General features: G+C 47.4%; 1 pseudogene; it reads left to right on the plus strand.

The window, feature by feature from the left end:
• Positions 1 to 4,418: 4,418 nt before the first annotated feature.
• Positions 4,419 to 4,852, plus strand: LOC102904264 (small ribosomal subunit protein eS25 pseudogene; annotated as a pseudogene).
• The last annotated feature ends 535 nt before the right edge of the window (positions 4,853 to 5,387 follow it).

Here is a 5,387-nt window from a genome sequence, read left to right on the forward strand (position 1 = left end):
TAGCTGACTTAGACCCGCAAAGGCCATAGTTAAAGGACTGAGAAGGGACACAGCCTGTGCCATTGGTCCCTTTGGATATCCCCCACCACCTGCCTGTCAGTCAACTCCTTGATTTGTTTATCATAGCCTTCCTATGGGAGAGGAAAGTTTTCTAACGGAGATAGCCCCTAGAGTCAGGAAAATGTCTAAGGACTCCCTTTAAAACCTAGTACCCAAGAAGCTGAGGCAGGAGGATCACTCCAAGTTCAAAGCCAGCCTGGAAGACTGAAACACAGCCCGAGATGAGTTTTCAAACAACCAAAAACAAGGGCTGGATATGCAGCTGAGTTTGTAGCATACTTATCCAGCTTGCACAAAACCCTGGGTACTACATAAACAAATAAACTTGGCATGCTGGGAGGGGCGCATGCCAACCATTGCAGCCCTCAAGATGGGGAGAGAAGGGCATCAGACCTTCAAGCTCATCATTGGTTCAAATAGTGGATTAGAGGCCAGCCTGGACTATATGGCATCATTTCAAAACAAGCAAACCAACAAATCAGCATTTCCTTGGGAAGCTAACTCTACAAAAGTTCACCTTGCATAGCCGTTCATCTACCTCTGAAACACACCCCAAGGGCTAGCTGGAACTTCCAGCCCCACCCTCTACATCTCCCCACTGCATAGCCCTCCCCACACCCCCTGCCCCTGGCCTCATGCTTTCGATATCTTGGCACAGGTTCATTCCTCTGGCAAAAAAAAGTCCCCCATGCCGGGCGGTGGTGGCGCACGCCTTTAATCCCAGCACTTGGGAGGCAGAGGCAGGTGGATCTCTGTGAGTTCGAGGCCAGCCTGGGCTACCAAGTGAGTTCCAGGAAAGGCGCAAAGCTACATAGAGAAACCCTGTCTCAAAAAAAAAAAAAAAAAGTCCCCTGGCTGACTTGGGGACTCAACACCATCTTATTGTGCAGGGTTCATCCACCAAGTCAGCAGAGGAATCGCCTCGCCTCTGCTCACTGGCTTTGCCTGGCTGTTCCTCCTTCATCTGCTTGGTAGCCAGTGCTCATCCCTTTCCAGCTTTCATTCCCAACAGCAATCTGTCACAGCCTGCTCAGCTCCTCCACAGATCACTGGGAGATTCCTGTTCCGTTCCTCATCCTCTCTTCAGAGGCCAGAAGAGTAGCAGCGGTGTTTAGTGAATGTCCATAGACTGCCGACGGTGAAATCAGCAGCATACACCAACGTTTAGAAAGAGTGTAAGCTGCCGAGAACCACAGTTAGTGTAAGCATTGTATTATTTAACACATGCAAGAGCCGTGTAAGGAAACTCTACTTTAGCACGTACCAAGCGGTGACATGATACCTGTAAGCTACGAATGCAGCCCAAAACAAATCTGTAAATTTCCTTAAAATATTATGAGATTCGGGGCTGGAGAGATGGCGCAATGGTTAAGATTGCTTGGTGGTTTTCTGAAGGACCCTGTAACTCCAGCTCTAGGAAAGAGGACTCCTTCTTTTGACCTCTGCTGACAAAGCACTAATGTGTATGTACCAACACACACACACACACACACACACACACACACACACACACACACGAATATTTAGTAGTTGTGAGACTTAAACATTTTATTTACTATCATTGTGTATGTATGTGTGTGCATGATGGGGGGGGCATACACATGCCACAATTTCTATGGAGAGACCAAAAAACAACTTTGTGGAGTCAGTTCCCTCCTTCTACGTTCACATAGGTTCCAGGGATCAAACTCATCAGGCAAGCTCGTGACCCATTGAGCCATTCCGAGATATTTTTGTAATTTATGTTATAACTCATTTGTGTGACTCTCAAACATGGACTATGTAGATGACAGCATCATGTCCAACATCAAAAGGTCACACATTCCTGCATCCAACACATATTCCCATTTTGCAGAAGAGGAAATGGAGGCATGAAGTAATTTAAATGATTTTCCCGAGCTCACTCACTTAGTAAGAGTGGGGACCAGAGGCCATAGCCAAATTGAACTAATGAATGAGAGAAGAAATGATGTCTTCCATAAGCAATGTCTAGAGTCAGAATTTAGATAGGGCCCCATTTCAATAGTAACATTGAACCATGCCATTGTCAGGAAAAGTCTCTGGGAAATGAATGTGTGGATCTCCCTGGGAAAGGAGAGGCCTTGAGTTCTTTAGCCAGACATCACCCCACAATTCCCAGTGAGGAGTAACTCTTCCTAAGAAATTCCTAAGAAAAACAAAGCAAGAAAGCCATTCCTCTCTCGTCTCCTGCCACCCAGGCTTCCCTCCCTTTGACACACCGTCCATCACCAATTCCAGAACCACGCAGCTTCCCCAGCGCCTGGAAGGGTGCTTCGAAGAGGCCCCCCCACACCACCCCTCCCTTCCAATTCCTCCCCTAGCCCAGTCCCGCCACGGCAGCACACTGCCTTGAAATCTGCATGCGGGAGAGGTTGGGAAGGCTGAAGAGAGCAATTTTTGTCTCACGTCATTTCTTTGTATAATGTTGTATCCTCCTGACTAGTCCCCATAATACAGCTTAACTCCACCAATTGCTGCCTTAAAAGAAAACACTGAAGACCTATCTTTAATGTCACAGGAACAATGGGCGTCCTTCCAAAGGAGGAAAATGACTTGCTTTGAAAGAGTTGGAGAAAAAAAGTGCAGAATGTTCCAGCTTAACGTGAGGGGGGGAAGAAACTCGGCAGCTGTGTGCCGGCTCCCGGCGGCAAGACAGAGCGGCTCTGCCAACGTCGTCCGGCTGTGAGGAGCACAGAGGCAGAAGCCTCTCGGCAAGGTGGGGTGGGTAGTGCCGCTTACTTTGAGGGGGATGGGGGACATCGAGTTGTCTGTGTACTGTGGGTGTGGCGTTTCTATGGTCAGGTTGATGCAGTCTTGTCTTCCCTTCACAGACCTTGGAAGCTCCGTGCTTCCATGAATTTCTGCCAAGTAGTTCTTCTCTTCCTTTGGCCAGAGTGGTGTTTGCATCTGGCTGCTAGGTTTGAAGACAAGTCTAGATACTGAGCCATCTTATCACAAAGACTCGGTGCACTAAACATCAGGTACACATTTTGAGGCCTTTCCTGTGAGCTAGGCATCTCCAGGGGCTACCTGCCCAGTTTCAGATTCCACACTCATCATTTCAATTCTGATACTTCATCTACATGAAGCATCTTGGAATTTCCCAATGAAGTAGTTTCATTTGGGTCTGCCCTTTGACCCAGTACCTTTGTGCATGCTAATTTCTCTGCCTGAAATGCCCCCCTCCCCAGAACATTTTCCTTATCTTCAAGACTCAGCTCACTCAGTAGGGGTGGCACACAGCTGTAATCCCAGGCCTTGGGAGGCAGGAACATTGCAACAAGCTCAAACACAGCCTGGTCTACATAGTGAATTCCTGGCCACCTAGAGATACGACCAAAGGTTTTATTTTAAAAAAAAAAAAAAAAAAAAAAGATCAGGGAGATGGCTCTTGGTAAAGAGTTTGCTTGTATAAGCAGAAGGACCCAAGTTCAGTCACCAGCACCCATGTAGCAGCTGGGTGTAGTGTCATGAGTGTAGCCCAGTGCTAGGAAGGCACCGCAAGGAGGACCCCTGGCCTTGATGGTCAACCAGTCTAGCCAAATCCGTGAGTTCCAAGCCAATGAGAGACTCTGTCTCAAAAAACAGTGTGGGAGCTGGAGAAATGGCTCAGTGGTTAAGAGCACTTGTTTTGTCCCAGGTTCGAGTCCCAGCACCCACACGGCACTCACAACTGTCCATAACTCCAGTTCCAGAGGAGCCGGTCCTCTAACGCTCGCATCGGACCTCGGCAGGCACTAGGGATGCATGCGGTAAACAGACACGCATGCAGGCAAAACACTCATTTACATAAAACAAAATAAATCTCTAAACGTGCAAAAGTTAAAACAATGTAAAGAGTGATTGAAGAACACACCTGGCACCAACCTCTGGTCTCTGCAAGCACGTGCATACACACACCTGCTCACATTTGTACACATACAAAAAAACACATGCACACAAAAACAAAGACTTAGCTCAACTAGTTCTTCCTTCTGGCATTCTACCTGTGCTCCTCAATGACTCTACCACCTTCCTTTGGGCTCCAGGCTACTACCATCACACCAGATATTAGCCTGCCTGGAGTTCATTGATTCACACTATGGCTACTCTATCAGCTGGTGGTCATTTCAGAAGCAGAGACCTTGTCTTATTTGTGTAACTATCAAGGGAGCCGTGGCAGTAGACCTAGCTCTGTGCCTAGGTCTATTGTGCACTCAGTGAGCACTCATTGAATTTAGAGGATTGAAAACAGATCCTGGCTAGAAATGGAGGATTAAAATGTCTACATGCTGCTTTTTTTTTTTCTGACATCTTAGGGAGGCTGCAGTGGTTGTCGCCACTCTCCGAGCTTCATCATGCCGCCCAAGAATGACAAGAAGAAAGATGCCGGAAAGTCGGCCAAAAAAGACAAAGACCCAGTAAATAAGCCTGGTGGCAAGGCCAAAAAGAAGAAGTGGTCCAAATGCAAAGTTTGGGACAAGCTCAACAATCTGGTCCTGTTTGACAAAGCTACATACGACAAACTCTGTAAGGAGGTTCCCAACTACAAGCTCATCACTCCAGCTGTGGTCTCCGAGAGACTGAAGATTTGTGGTTCTTTGGCCAGGGCAGCCCTTCAGGAGCTACTTAGTAAAGGACTTATCAAGCTGGTTTCAAAGCACAGAGCCCAAGCAATTTACACCAGAAACACAAAAGGTGGAGACGCCCCAGCTGCTGTCGAAGATGCTTGAACAGGTTCAATCAGCTGTACATTTGGAAACATAAAACTTTATTAAATCAAAAAAAAAAATGTCTACATGCTGATAACTAGGCCCTTATCCTAAAACAAAGTAAAGAACCTTTGAGTGTGGGACGCCTGTATCCCACCTGCGTTTGAGTCACCTGAAGGGCTCATTAAAGCGCCAATGGCTGAGCACATGACAACGTTTCTAGCAGTTGCTTTCTATGGTTTGAATCTGAAATGTGCCCCACAGATTCCTTGTTTGGACACTTGGTCCCTAGCCATTGTGACAGCTTGGAGATGGGGCCTCCCTAGAGGAAGCAGGTCCTAAAGGACGTATTTTCTTCCACTGCTTCTGAGCTTGCTTCTGCTTCCTGGTTTTGTGATATGGACGGTTGCCCTCTGCCACAGGCTCCTGCTGCCATGGAGTCCTGTTCCAGAACAGGGGACTAAGTAACTACGGATTGGACCCTCTGAAACCATGAGCCAAAACCAATGCTTTCTTCCCTAAGGAGTTTGGGTTAGGTGTTTGGTAACAGCTTTGCAAAGGTCACTAATATGGTGGGCCTTTGAGATGTAGATGCAGTGGGGTCTGGGGACCACA

This window comes from Peromyscus maniculatus, chromosome 2 (assembly GCF_049852395.1).
Source record: "Peromyscus maniculatus bairdii isolate BWxNUB_F1_BW_parent chromosome 2, HU_Pman_BW_mat_3.1, whole genome shotgun sequence".
Taxonomy (NCBI): Eukaryota; Metazoa; Chordata; class Mammalia; order Rodentia; family Cricetidae; genus Peromyscus; species Peromyscus maniculatus.